The sequence below is a fragment of the Odontomachus brunneus genome, unplaced genomic scaffold (genome assembly GCF_010583005.1).
Source record: "Odontomachus brunneus isolate Ranch 3 - 2012 unplaced genomic scaffold, Obru_v1 Obru_scaffold_078, whole genome shotgun sequence".
In the NCBI taxonomy this organism is placed as follows: domain Eukaryota; kingdom Metazoa; phylum Arthropoda; class Insecta; order Hymenoptera; family Formicidae; genus Odontomachus; species Odontomachus brunneus.
The window spans coordinates 1,295,277-1,311,468 of NW_022639528.1; the positions used below are offsets into that span (position 1 = coordinate 1,295,277).

The 16,192-nt window shown below is 39.9% G+C and overlaps 1 protein-coding gene across 2 annotated transcripts in view; it reads right to left on the minus strand.

Annotated features, from left to right (window-relative positions):
- Positions 1-16,192, minus strand: part of LOC116847455 — a 293,667-nt gene that overhangs the window by 161,889 nt on the left and 115,586 nt on the right. For both annotated transcript variants that reach the window (XM_032822466.1, XM_032822465.1), the window contains one exon: positions 10,724-10,919. The gene's annotated coding sequence lies outside the window, so the exon portion shown is untranslated. The remainder of the gene's footprint in view (positions 1-10,723; positions 10,920-16,192) is intronic.

The window sequence follows — 16,192 nt, forward strand, 5'->3', positions numbered from 1 at the left end:
CTAATTGAGAAATCTTAATGCTAATGAGAGCCTTATGTATTTTTGTAACTAATGAGAATGCATTAATATTAACGCAGTCGAATGTTTTCGGTCACAGTAATAGAGATATTATTTTTCGTCGGCGAATTTTTTGTCCGCTCTTCATTCAGTTGCACAAACTGCAACTTTTTCCTCATGTACTCGAGAGAACTACATCAAATTTCTGTCAAGAGACTTTGCACAATCTTGCGAAATTTCGACTTCTGTCTCTCACTCCTCTCGAGTCGTCTACCGCGGCGAGGAACAACCTTAGACCTCGGCGAAGCGAGATCCGAGATCGTAGGACGTTCTCGTCGCGGCGGGCGGGCGGCAACGCATCGGCTTAACGAATTCCTTGTACGGGCGATAATCGACGCAATTAGACAAATGCAATCGGACTTGAAGCGAAGGTTCGTCGCCGGTGGTCCTGCTGCGGCTGCGCACAAATCCTCGTTAGATTCTCCATCGGAAGGCTCGCTCGTCGTCGAACATTACTCATTGGCCGGGAGACAAGGACGACAACGACAACGTTACGCTGAGAGACGCGAGAGTTAGCTCGATGCATCGTGTATCTTGCGGATCAACCGTAAGCCGACCCTGTCACACCCGCGTGGCCGCGATGAGGAAATAAAGAAAAGTCGCTGCAGCCCGGGAAGGGACGCCCGAGGGCGTAAATCGCGCGAACATGTTAACCTCAGTTTAATCCGACATAAAACTCCGAAACGCTTTTCCTCCCATATCTGCGCGCGTCACGTCTGAACGGGTCGCTGATAATCGATTTTCCAGAAAGCGCGCTTTGAGAAAATGTCGGAAAGAGCACGACCAAGTTTTGCCCCTTTGCCATGGATTTTGTGGAGCTTTAAATATTCCAATAAATGATATATTGATTCGAGAAGCTTAGGACGAGTAGATTAAGAATACGAAATCTCAATATGATTCTCGTAGGCGTTTGAAAGACAAACAGTCCAAAAGATTGTTGATTGAACGCAACAAATAGCTATATTATTAAGATTGCATTCTCTGGATTGTTTATCTTGTTATCTCCCAAATTGCAACTGCAAGAATAATATCAAGACTTTATATCCTTAATCTACTCGAGATATAAGCTTCAAATTGATTAGATCAAGAAAATTATCTTTATTAAATTCTACTATAATGTTAATGATAATAACTTCGTATAGATGTCACCACTGCCATTTTGTTATAAAAAGCATAGTCCGGGCTAAAAATAACAATTTTCGTTGAATTAACCATAGTTTTTACTCCTAGTGTAATATTGCCCGAGTATTTCTGTACGGAGCGTTAAGGTCCGCGAAGTAAAAAGGCGAAGTCGTTTCCATTAGGTGGCACGGTATTGTTGGCGGTGAAGTGAAGAAATAACGCTCTGCTTTATGTATTCACTCCCACCCGCTGCTAGGGATTATTAGCAAGAGATAATTGAGTTCGCGGGGGAAAGAGGAGAGCGGGAAAAGGCGCAAGTAAAACTCAGCGCAATCTTTTTAATATATAAGGTCGCCCATCTTCCCCTCCCTACCTCCTGCATGCACGCGAAACTCGTGTTCTCAAACGAATTGCACACTATCACATTTGCAATAACGTAACAATAACGTAACTTCTTTAATTGCAATAACGTAACAATAACGTAACAACGCGCGAAAAGACGAGAAGAAGAGAAAGAATCTAGCAGGCCAAGGATGTTTGAGTCTCATTCGCTTTTAATTTTCTAATTAGAATCCCATTACGCGCAGGAATCGCGCAAATCACCCTCGGTAAACAGCCCGTGCCTGCTATTTAATTAAATTAACTCATTCGACGTTATTAAAACTACGCGCAGCCGCGCGTCCACTGGCGGCGTTCCGCACCGCACCGCGTTGCACCGGCGAAAAAGAAAAATTACAGTTTTAAATCAAATTCAGCTCAAAGGGCTGGGCTCGCACGCCAGCCAGGCTCACGGAAAAGGGCTCGACTATCTAAAATCCAATCCAATTACGATCTTTTCACGCTGGAACTCCGCAAACTGGCGACTGCGCCAATATTCGTAAGAGAGAGAGAGAGCACCCGAATCGAAATTTTGGTTCTACTGTGTTGACCGCAATATTTCATTTAACGTCTACTTTTATATACTCTGAAGTCTATATCAATTTTTAGAATCTACAAGTGGTATTTTCTGCCACTTAAAGCCGCTAAATGAGATTTCTCCAGATAGACAGGTATATAAATTTGGCAGCAACTTTACCAATAAAGGTTCTCTAAAAGTAATGTATATGGCACTCATATTCTTTCATTACATAAAATAATGGAATGGAAATATGAAAGGTATGATCAACATCTATTCAAAGCAATATGCCAAGCAAAATATGATATAAAAATCTGAATGTATCTTTTAAATTTGTAACTGCATCAATACAACTCTGTTAATTGAAAAAACAGTAATGTTTTCAGCATCGATCGTTGTGATAATCATGAAAGTCTATTTGGATTAGTTTCCATATATATCCATGTATATCAAATATACCTGAATCGAAATTCTGATTCCTCTTTCAACCTCAATATTCCGTTTAACACAAACTTTGAAGCCTATATCAATCTTTGTCGATTCCATTTGATCTACTAGCTTTGCGAAGAGATCTTTTTCCGTCAATTAGAGGCACTAAGTAGGATTTCACTTTCCACGTGCATATTGCACATAAACTGATCTCTCAGAATTTAAATATGCTAGGTTAGGTTAGGGATCCAAAGTAGGACTAAAAAAATGTCAACCTAAGCGCGTCTACGAACTTTATAAGCGCGATCGCGCGACGCGAAATTATGTCACATCGACCGGATTGCTCACGTTCCAGTGATCGATTCAATATGCACGACGTGGGGCAGGTGGAGTCCCCGATGCCGTCTCGAGCGCTTCCCCTCGCCGGCGGGCTCTGCCTTAATAGCATACTTATTTGCCTATGAAACGGTGTAGTATGCATTACTCGTTCGCAAGTGCGCGTCGGCGCACCGTGCGCGAATTGCCTTGACGATTCTTTAACACCGCTTTTAGCGTAAACACGCTACCGCATTGCCGTGGAATGATGTGCGTGGAGGCGGACAGAAGCAGCGATAGCCTCCGCAAAAATTTTCACGCGAACGCAAGTAGATAAGGATAATCTACAGCATGAGACGACAACCGGTGGCAGCCGGATTTATTTCATCGTAACGGCCGATGGATAATTCTAAGGTTGCGATTGAATAACGGATTGAACGAGTCAATCGAAAACAGGCTCGGGATTAATCGCGCATTGTGAGAAAAAATAGTTAACGTCACATTAAAACTAAAATCGGTTTCGATGTCAACTATACCTTCCTGCTGTTCTAAAAGGCAGCAGTACTCTCTGACTTTCTTGGAGTAAAATTTCACATGAATGAGGTGATCATCGAGTCGCTCGAATTCGAATGATTTTTCACTCATATCCCTTATAGATGTCTAAGGACCGAGTTTCCAATAATAGTTTGCAATTAGATAGAAAGTTTAAACTATTCATACACAAATATATAAAGAATACATAGATAATATTAGAATAAAATTTATAAACTTAAATCTAAGTTTAAACGATTCTTGAAAAATTAGTTAAAGAACATCTTATTTTGAGTGTCAGGATGTCTTTGAAACGTACTTTGGACATTTGTATTGTTTGGGATAATATATATGAATTCCCGCACACTTAATTGTCAAGTGAATATTTTCACTCGAAATTACTGGAAAGAAACTACTTTAGAATTTATTTGTGAGATATAGAGTTTATTCACAGAAATAGATTTTATATCTTACCCCATATAGCACAAATGTTCAATAAGTATCCTAAGAATGTTTTAAGAATATTCGAATATTCTTAGAACATTCTTAGGATATCTATTGAACATTTGTGCTGTATAGGATAAGTCAATTTCCAAATATTTTTTCTCAGTATAAAGAGCGAATCTGATACACTCTACCGTCGCAAGAACATATTCGTTTTAAACTGGCTGAAACATTCACTCGCATGAAGTCAGAATCTATTGTGAATGAAATATTCACACGCTTGTAAGTGGCAATATTTTCGTTGTCGCTTCGGGTGAAAACACTGTCATTTTTCACTCATTTTGAGTGAAATTCCACTCCAATAAACTCACAGAGTAGCAATATGCATATGAAGTTACATTGTTATTAACACTATAGTAACACTTTTGCTACAAGAATAGTTTCACCGACCGTATTTGTAACTATAATGTGATTATAGTTACAAATACGAAACATTTTTCTTTTTTCAACTAATTGATCTTCACGGCGTCGTGGCTGGAATTTTCGAGGCACGATGTATTACGTCTTACTTTTGCAATATCGAACGGAAGGTTTGCGTAGGCTATGATCGAAGGCCATCACTCCCATCACTCGCTTTCTATATATCCGAGCTCGGAAATCAATCTCGCGATAGCGTAACAAGCCGCGTATAAGATCTCGCAAGTTTCCGGGATACTGCGGGAGATTGTCCAATTTGCCTGCATCAATCGGATAAAACTCATACGTCACGGTAGAGCGACTGATATACCGTGTATATAATATATACCGGAGACCAGCTTGATAGATTTTAACTTGGAACGAAAACCACTGAGCCAAACGGATAAAGTCACGGGGAAGGGAAGACCGTCGCGACGAGCTCTCTCGAAAGAAGACCCGCGTCGCTACAAGTACCCGCATATGCGTGTGTATGTGTGTATTCCATCACATGTACGTGTATCTGTGTGTCGTGCGTGGATGTATGTGTACGTGCAATGCGTGCTGTTGTAATATCTACGCGAGAGACGGGGCAAGCAATCGCAAAACGAAAAGTTCGGGATAGTCGAAGTTTGCCCGAGAGAGTTTTCGGAAACGATACGAGGACCGTCTCTCTCCGCACCCCGTTAACGTTCGCTTACCGCGAGCTGAAGCTTCTACCTCTGCAAAAAAGAAAAAAGAAAAAGGAAAAAAAATGCAAAGCCAAGCAGCTAAGACGAGCCGATTCTGTTGGAATCGGGAGTATCGCAATAAAGTTCGCAGAATTTCAAGCACGCCAAAAATGCTTCTCTTTAGTAATAATAAAAATACGATCGCGCTTCTGGTTATCCCTTAATTATGATCGCAATTTGTGAAGATCGACGAAGAGGGAGAAGTACGAGAGGGCAAGGCCATCGGGCCTTTAATTAAAAACACGTAACATCTTTATGAAATTTTTCGTCTAATCCTTCTGGCAAATTTCAGGCAATATCGACGAGGAAAAGGAGAAGCAAGAAGACTAAATTTAAACTTTCGCCAAGGAAGAATTCGTTAAGAGATAACTGCTTCTACGTAACGCTAAAGAGTGTATCGCCTTCGGTTCGATAACACTGGAAGAAATTGCAGAAGTTGATCGAATTCGATGGACAACTCTCCGTGGCGAAAAATAGAAAATAGTGTAACACGAAGGCCGAAGTGAGACGTTGTCACGATAAATGTAATAAAGACGTCAGTAATGAATCAGCGAAGGATCTTCTCTTCTCTCTCTTTCTCTCTCTCTTTCTCACGCGCGCGCATACACGTTAATGAGGATTGAATCCATTATCCAATAGCGACTAGATATCAATTAACGAGCAAAAAGCCCCGCCGGCCATTTTTACGTCACAAACTGTCACAGTGGCGACGAACTGCTCCCATTACACCCGATGCGAGTTCATAATTCAAGTCGGAAAATTACAATCGAACGCGCCGAGTAGCCTCGGAGAAGCGTTGTTCTACGACGCTGAATAAATAACACGTCTACACTCGTCCATAGTGCAGCTTTTAATTATCTGTTTATCGCGCATTCGCTATTTACAAATATTTCCAACGACTCGAATTACATACGACCAAGGAAAACATTTGGAACACGAAGTCCAACGATAACTTGAACGCGAGAGAGAGTCATGTGAGATTTTCTCCATAGACGTGTACAGAATAGACAGCGCATTGCTGGAATCGGCATTAATAAGAAAAGACAGTTGAGAAGCTTGTTCTTCAATCTTGTCATCAACCGTCTCGTAAAAGAATGCGCAGTCTATTCTATAAGTCTATGGTTCCAGAACTTATGGTGCACGAAAAAAAAAGACTTCCGATACTTTCGCCGAGGTATCGTTTACATAACGCAGCGCGCAAACGTGCAATCTTCCAGAAGGCGCTCTCATTCTAATTCTCCCCAGCCTGCTGTGTATGCTAAGAGTTATATAAAATGAAGATGTCTTCTCTCGGAGGTTTTAAGGTCAAGTGTCGCGTCTTCAAAGGGCAACGGGGGCACGAGTAATGCACGGCCAATATATTCGCGATATATTCTATACAGCTGTAAAGTTTCAGCCGAGAATCGACGAGTTCGGGGCGTCTGTATTCCCTTCGGCGGTGAATTCCAGCGATATCTCGTAAATGTTGCAACGCGCGCAAACGGAGACTCGTAACGCTGCGCTCATCGATTATACGGCGGCGGCACCTTCGTGCTGCTGGCAACAAACACCTTGACGCGCGCAGACTTTGAGTCGCATACGTCATGAGAGGGAGCCCGACAATAAACGCGCCGCCGACATTTTGCATCAAAAAAAAAAAAAGAAAAGAAACACGTAACGTATGCCTCACGATAATTTTGCGCGGTAACGTATTTGAATCACTCAGTGGACGCGCCGCGAATTAGCAGTTATCACGCGATCCACTTGTGCTAACGCATTATTTTTACCATAGCAAGTTGTAATACGACTCAACGGTAATTGACGATAAATAACAGCGGTTATTTTAATATGTGTGACGCGATCGCAACATATAAAGATAGAATATATAATTAGAATATATTTAATATATTATATATATATATATATATATATATATATATATATATATTATATATAGAATATATATTATATATATTATATATAGAATATATATTATATATATTATATATATATATATATATATATATATATATATATATATTATATATAGAATATATTTAGAATATAATTAGAATATATTAGTCTTATTAACTGTCCAATTCGGAAAAATAAACTGGAGGAATTAGTTTTTCTGCCTTATTTTGTTTCAAGAGACGCAAGATACGTCACGTTATGACAATTAATGACGCGCGAAGATCTCGGAAATCAGCACCCGCACGAAAAAAAAACATCCAGTGCACACCGCGAGAAATATCCAGCGATATGTATAATTTGCAACGGTCAGTTGTATGCATAATTTTTCCTGCTTAAGCGATAACCTCGCGCTATTTTTGAAAATTGTAAATGGTTTAGGACAGACAGTGCGTAGGATTTGCCTCGCGCTTATCGCAAGTCTGATGCTAACTTGGGCTTTTGCGAGCTTAATAATACCGCTTTGCGTCATGGAATTTACCACGGTGAAAAATAACAATTAAAACACAAAATGTTCTATTTTCAACTCTATTTTAATTATTTAATTATTTAATTATTTAATTATTTATTTTAATTATTTAACCGGCACTATCGTCCATTCGCTATCGAATGCAATTCAAGAGCATCGCGCTATTAATATCGCTATTAACATGTAACATCCAACGTTCAACAATAAGCCAAGTGCAAAGTAAAGCACGCAATTATTTGTCGCTCGAGAAGAACCTGATTTTTCTTGCAACAGTAAGAATCTTTCCAGCGAATTGCAATTAAATCTTTTATCTGCACTCTAAGGAAAATTTCTAAAAAATTACAAAATATTCGGTGAGTACTTTGAATCGAATAAATATTAATATTTATTTCAAACGGATATTTTAAATCTAAATTTTCTATTTAAGTAGAAACAATTTTTTTCATAAACAGCTGAAGAATCTTAAAAAAATCTATATCTTCTTACTTGAAAAATATTTTATATTAGTATGAGTAAATAAATTATTAGTATCCACCGAATAAATACTGTTTATTTCTTAGGTACTTTTTCTCTCAGTATGATTTCAAAAGAGATCTAAAACGCAACTAAAACCATGGACAGATGTCGCTAGTCGCAAGACAAACTAGATCTTTCTGGAGAGTCGTTGGCTAAGTGGGATGCCAATAATTGTGTGTGGATTTACTCCATCTCCAGAGTTTCCCTTACTACTAACGCACCAACAGCAGCGTGTGCGATTTCACCGAAAGACCACGAGTAAAACTTTACTCCTGCACGAGCGTGAGTCCGCGGCACTTCCGCTGTTAAGTACACGTTTAAATCGGTCACGAGAGTTGTTTACGTGCGAACACGAGAAACTCGCGGAGTCGAAATAAGAAGCGGGCAAACGCGCGCGTGGCAAACTTCTTTCCCGTTCGTCACTTTAATTACGTTCTTTCTCACGAAAAGAGAGACGGAGAGGGGGCTATATTCGTTCGATAACGACAGTTATTACACAACGTACGACCAGTTCTTCGTTCTCGTCGGGGCCAGACGTAAATCGCGCGATGTTTCACTCACGCTACGGCGATAAATCCGCGGAGATTGGCCAGATAAATCTCTGAAACCCTCACTCATCTTACTCTTTCTCAATTTAGCCGCGCTCATGAACGATTGCCGCATTTCTCGCGCATTTTCCTAGCCAACCAACCAACTCAGCCAGTCAGCCACTGTTAGACACGGCTCGACAAGGATCCTCCGTCGTCCTTAGTCGCAGAGGGTGCACATGACGACGAGGCGTTCGCCGCCGAGCGGACACTATTTTTAGATCGTCAGAGAGCTCTCCATTTGGCACGGCACTTCCACGAGAGGTCGTGGGAAGTGGTAAGTACCGGAATGTGCCGGAATGTGTACCGCCGCGCCACCCCATATAAATCCCGCGGGTGCAATCCCGTAGAAGCGGTCCATTATGGTGGAACGAACGGAAACTCGAGGGGGTAACCGGGTGAGACCTAAGAGGCCACTTTCGCTCGCCCGCGCGCGCGCGAGAGAGAAAGAAATAGAGAGAGAAAGAAAGAGAGCGACCGATTGGATAACGAGCGATAAAAAGAAAAAAAGAAAAAAATACTCCCGCGGTGATTTTATTTATATCCGACTGATACAACGCTCTCTGAGTCGAGCGTCTGTATTTGCTCTCCACAAATTGTTTCTCTTTTTTTTTTAAGACCAGCAGCACGATGAATAACGTAAGCTATAAAACTAAACGGTAAAGCAGTAAGCAAATTGATCAACCACAGTTGGCAATTCTTTTCACGGTCCAAGGATAATCGATTGTGATTAACTAATTTTCTTACTGCTTATGCTTGTCTTCGTGTACCATCTACTTAATGCTCCTACACGAAGAGAATAATAAAAAATACTATAGGATTTTGTGACCCAGGAACAAATTGACATTCTGCAGTAATTTATTCTATCCTTTCATTTCATATGCTACTTATATTTTAGGAATTGAAAATGTACTATTAAGACTCCCGAACCCTCGTCGTGGAACCTTCGATTACTGACGTCAGAAGCGAGAAAACGCATGCCCAAAATTCTTGCAAAATACGCTGAAATAGAAATAGAAAGATATCCGTAAAATAACTTCTGGATTCAATTGAGTACATTTGTAAAATATTCCAAAAACTTTTCTCTTATTCTAACTATCAATAAATAAAAAGAAAATAAAATTAACGTGATGTACAACTCTTTTTTTAGCCTATCCTTCCTCATGATTTCGTCTCGTGCATTTTGCAGCTATTTATTGATTTTTTGTGAAAAAAGAAAGTTTTCGGAATATTTCACGAATGTGAAATCGATCACAAGTTGATCATTTTATGGACATAACTCTTTATTTCGGCATATTCCGCGAGAATTTTGAGCATACATTTTCTCGCTTCTGACGTTATTAATCAAGATGGCCGCGGCGAGGACACAGAAGTCTTAAACGCTTAAACACTTGCTATGCACTAGCGAAATTTACTATGTTTCTTAGCAAGATAGATCTTATTGACGGTCTATTCCTGGACTGCTAAAAACATAGCAAAATTGAAAAGAATTTATATTAAAAAGAAAGAAAACTCCATAACATTCTCTTCGTGTATGCGCGCGCAATTTTAAAGTTGATCGGGCTGAAGCTTCTTCGCGTCTGTTTCCGTCGTATCTTATTTTCTTATGTCACATTGCTCGTATTCGTAGTGTTTTCCATCACAAGATGAGAAGTTAAACGCGCACGTGGCGAGGTACGTTATATTAAAGGGATAAACCGCCGGGAAAATCTCAGCACGCAAGGTCGAGTAGCCGCTGCTAATTCGATAGTGTACCGTCGTGCGCGTGCTTTGTGCGTATATGTGTGTGTATGTGTGCGAATGTGTTACTGGAGATTAATGTCTAAATACCGGGATACTGGGGAATTACTGCGCAAACAGTAGTTTTGGTCAGCGGCTTACCCCACGCTACGCGGTGCGCAACCGTGAGGTAAGGTGGCAATTGCAGCATTCAACGTTCTCTCTCACGGTATTTTATGCAATTAACATAATGGATATAACGCTAATGTACTGACTAATGCAGCACGATTAGTAATCAAATTTATGCACTATTTATACAAATTCAAATGATCTCTGTTATAAATCAAGTTATCGCGCGGAAACAGTCTTATTGCCGTCTATGCCGTCGTTTTTTATCGCCTTTCGGCTCTGTTGCGTGCAACTTTCGAGACTGAACTGAGAGTCGTGCGATATACGGAGGTGTTAATGGTGACGCTAAACGTAAGAGACAGAGACTTTACCTTACCTTACGTTTGTCCCCGCCTTCTTGTTTCTTCCGACGCGTCTCTCTCCTCCGAAGGCTTCGTCCTCCACTTCTCTCCCCGAAGAAAGTCCAGTAATCCGAGCGCGATGCTCACTTCGAGTTAGAAGATCCCTCTTCTCTCATGAAAACGAGGGCCATGTCTCTCTTTCTCGCTTCCTTCCTCGGACGGTACGACAATCTGGAACAAACCGGTCGCAATCTTGGATTAGATTAGATTAGATTACGGAGTACTTTAAAGACATTATTTAGTAGCTAAAGAAAGAATACTGCGTGTCTGCGTGTTGTGACGTAAGTCACGATAACGCGAATCTATTCGTATCGATATCGAGTAGATTCCATCGATTGAATATCTCGCGTAAGAATACCGCCGAACGCGCCACGAGAAGAGAAGAGCGAACACAGCAATGCAATGTAAAATGCAACACAAAATGCGAGAGATTCCTTACAACTGATACTTCAAATTACGAACTGATGAGATTTCCCAGATATCCGCCGCGAAATACACGAGACATATAATGTGTCATTCAACTACGTCGTTACTACGATATCTCTGATTGCAAGGCAGATACCTTTCGTGAAAAGACCATTTATCTTCCATGACATATTTAATACGTTAAAGCACCTCTCGATTCACAGCTCTCGCACGATGAAATTATGGGGACAAAAAAGATTTGCTGCCACAACTGAAAAAAACCTCACTAGCCCAGCAAATAATTCTATTCCACAACTAATGGAAAATATTGCTTGACATTCACAACTAATCTTGTGAATGTTTTATTAAAGAACATTAATGGATCTCAATATAGTTAAATTATCCGTTGCTCCAGCAATAGAAATTAGAATAGAATAGAATAGAAATTAAGCCAAAGGTGCTCGTTGAAATATCGAATTAAACATAAATGTTTGTGTTGCAATCATTCAAATAATATCATAAAATATTATAAATGTAAATGTGCATATAAAATTTATATATACCAATTTATACCAATATGTTATACTATAAATATATACAGTTATTAACATGAAGAGGCGAACTAAAATTGCGTGATGCATAATATATCTAACATATTTCTCATTACGCGAACATTTGCAATCAGACTTGAGAAGGCCGCATTTCTCCCCATAAAACGAACACACATATTTCTTCATTATCCATTGAACAATTGCATGATTTGTCTAGTGAGACTAATGAATTCAGTTCGCAAACTTCAATTAACTCGAAATGCGAAAATATTTGTCGCAGTGATTAAAATGATATCAATAAAAATGAGTTTGCTCTATGAGCGAGTTGACAATCGCTTCCATATCTAGTATCTTTGCTGCACTAACAAATTCCCCCCTCTCCCTTCCCTCTACTTAATTATAACGTTCAATTTTGCCCAGCCACTTATAGGTTTGCAGAATCAACTGAAGCATTTCTCTCCGTGATCCTCTTTATAAGATAACATTATTTTACGAACGTTGGGCGAAAATCTTGGAGGTAAAATTGTAAAGTCAACGGACCCGCAGTCTCAAAGCGACGGTACCGATCGCGGTCGAAGCACGACGATCATTCTTCCACGCCCCTCTCTGCACGTCTTCAGCAAAGCCGACAAGGAAGTTTGATTGAACGCGTGGCCGATTTGAGGCGAGAAAGCAGGAACTGAGCGGTCGCGGCGTGCCGACTTAATGCGATGCGCGAAAGGACTAATGCACGCAGATTTGCGAACGTCGTCACGTAGTCTTTCGCACGCACTCAAGTGCGCGGAGAAACAAGTTAATTAAGAGGACCACCCGGGCGCATCTCTCCTCGTTCCCTCTCGACGTTCCCCCGACGAGATGGGAAACGTGCCAAGTCGGCACCGGAGAGTCGATTTTCCGCTTTCGTATCGCCGTCGAGTGACACACCGCGACGCCGTCGCATCCTCTTGGATGATCGAGCGGCGATCTTGCTCCGCACGAGAGGCGAGAAATTTCCTCCGTTTTTCTCTCGTTCCTCTCGCCGTGACCAACGAGTTACATCATGATTAAATCATCGATCGATTAATTTCAGACATATCGACGGAGGAAAGTGACATGGCGCGATATCTCGAAAGGTTCTTGGTACGGACACCTTGAAAGATATCTTGATACTGTTTTCCTCTTTTTATTCCATCGTCAGATAGTCGTCACAAGATTGTTTTGTTGCATAATCCACGTTAAATGAAATGTAGAAACAAGAAAACGACTGCATTCTCAAGGAACTTCAAAATTATCATTCAACATATATAAAGTAAATGGGGAGGTTCTGGTTTCAAGATAGCCGAGAAATACTGTATCTTTATCACGAATTTAAAAAAAAAATATAAAGATATCACTTCAGGTTTCTACTATTTATGTAAAAAAACGTAAAAAATTGTATTAAATTTTCTAGAGAATACTTGCTGGAAGTCGAAATCCAATAAAATTATTTAAAGTTACATATGTCACTTTTCCTATTTTCCTTTTTTTATTTAGTGTCCCGGAAAAGATACTGACTTTGAAGATTTTCCAAAGAGTTTTTCCGGCAAATTTAATACAATTTCTAAATCTTTTTGTCCTATTTGTTTAAAATTATTACACCAACTGCAATATTGTCCATCAGTTGGAGGCCCGCTCAGCACAAAAAACCTTTGATGACGGAATTTAAATAGTTTTCAAATAAGAAATATAATTTTTTTGTGTACTTGAAACAATGACAAATAGTATGATTAAACTCCTATATTGATTTCTGTATTCACTAATTTGCAAAAAATTCGTAAAAACCTATTCTTCAGTTATCTTATATCAGAATCTTCCCTTGAAACAAAAAATATCTCGTTCGCATTTAAAAATATCAAAGTCACATATTAATTATACTAATTATAATATATAATTAACAAAATTAATTATATAATATTACATAATTATATATAATTATAATTATTAATTAGTAATTATAATAATAATAATTAATTATTATTAATATGATTGCAATGATATTAATTATTACACATATATCAACGTTATTTCAAATTTTTACTCTCAAATTTTTACATCCTTATTCTCCTCTCTCTTCCTCGCTTTCTGTTATTCTTCATTATTCAAGCACGCGAGTACATCGTGCAATTTCGAGCCTTTCCGCGACTCGGCCTCGCGCTGCTAACTTTGTCAAGCTGTCCAATTACATAACCGATGACAGGAGAATTCCGGTATGGCCAGCGCGAACGGTGGCTTTCCGGCGCTCTTTAGCGCCGGCGATAGAACTTAATGCCATATTTTACGAGCTCATAAAGTAAACGATTAAGATCGCAGACCGTCATCGATGTCTGTCGTCGTCGTCGTCGTCGCCCACAGTCATGTCGTCGTAAAATTGGCACCGAATTAAGCGTCATTTCCTCCAGAACTCAGCACCGTTTTATGACGTCGTTTATCAGCACGCGATGTCCGTTGTTGTTTGCGCGGTCTAAGATCACGGGTTCCTAAGTAAATCCGGCGATCAGGATTTCCGTGGCGCACTGTACGCGCACGTGACCGTCGTTTTATCGCGACATACTTTCATACATCTTGAAAATTGGATTTCAGATGAGATCTGCGCCAAGTCAGTGAGAGAAAAAAAGAGAGAAAAAGAAAGAGAGAGAGAGAGAGTCTAGTCGGGAGATTATTCGGCCTCTCAGTAAACACAATAATGCTTAACGCGCGTTATTACGACGATGCACCCATCTCTTTCGCCCACGCTTACGTCATAGTCGTAATGACGCTTTCGCGCTAAGTAACAACGTTAATTCGTCGAACCAACAGCTCTCGCGACAGAACAATGACTGCGAAATGGCTTCTCATTACGGCCGGCCACTAGATTAGCACGGCAGTTCATTAAGTTTGCGAGCTGGTAGGATCCGGGATGATAAATATTTACGTACTGCCGAATGTGGGTTACGTTTACATATCACGCCCGCGAAGGATATTAGCGGCCCCCACAAATGCTATGGATTGAGAGCGCACGAGGACACCACGTAGCACACGTGGTCCTGATAAGGGTCGTCCCTCGTCTTACGCATTTAATTGTCCGCTTTTATTGTCTCGCCGTCGGCCATCAATTTCCTCGCTAATCCGTATCCACCGTATATATACATATGTATAACGGTAATCGTTTGTCTAAACACTTTTTCCCACTCGTTATCTTTGCGTATAATGAAATATCCAGGAGTTTCCACTTGTTATAGAACAAAAATCGCCCCTCTCATTATCTCGTCGTCGTATGACTGTATCGCGCCGCGCGCAAAGTGTCTCGGATGTACACATTTTATTTCAGAGAGAATTACAGATAAAATTGTTTTCACCATTTCACAGCGCTGCGTCGCTATATACGGAGGATAAATAGATAAATAAATGGTCGGAAGGAAAACGTTGAAATACTAAACGCGCCACCTCCAGCCTTTCAACCTTCTTTTCCCGTTATCGAGATTAACCACGCACTTTGTGGGATCGATCGCGAGAAATGCGCAGTGAGCAAAATCCTTCGGTGATCAGAGCGAAAGCACGTTTGCTGTTTGATGATCGTTAGGGAAACAGATCGGACAGTCACCGTCACAAATCATTTCTCATCATTCGTCATTTTAACAAACACATTATCTGAGATACAAATCACATTTCTCGTCTATTTATGTCAGGTCAGTTATGTCTTCATTACAGAAGTGTTGCTTAGAACAGCAAATTTAAGGTAACAAATCATTTGTTCCCATACAACGAGTTCGTTTACTGTTCCATATCAACAAACTATTCGTTGCGCGTACTAGTGTATTTTGTTAAGTTAATAAAACTTTTTCTCTCAGTACAAGCATCTGAAATAGGTATCGACGAGCACTTGGAGAGAATCCAGAAGCAAGATAAAACTGCCAATTGCCGGACACGTATCTAATCTTAGGCATTCTTATTGTTTTCTATTGCTATTTTCCTCTAAATGCAAATATTTAAACTTCTAACATGGAATATATATGTATATATTCAATATATGCCTATATAGAGAAAGAGAGAGAAAGGATGAGTCACACCTAACATTAAATTAAAATATCTCTATTATTTTTTATTTAGAGAAAAATATATGAGGAATAAATTGTGTGGTTGCCAGAGATAAACATTGCGGTCACACCAAACACACAATTGTTTCTCACATTTTCCCCTGACATAAAAGGCAACAGAGATATTTTAGAATCTACCATTAAGGGGGTGACTCACTTATATTTTATGTATATTTTACTTATATAACTCATTTTATATTTTGTGTTAAAAATTGAAATATTCATATTTAAAGATCAAAACGACAATGTTCAAGATGAGGTACACGTTCGGACATTGGTACTTTTATTTTACGAAAACGTGGAAAAGTCACGAGGAATTTGAAACTCGAGACACTTAGATTTACGCGAGATACAGGCTCTCTCTCTCTCTCTCTCTCTCTCTCTCTCTCTCTCTCTC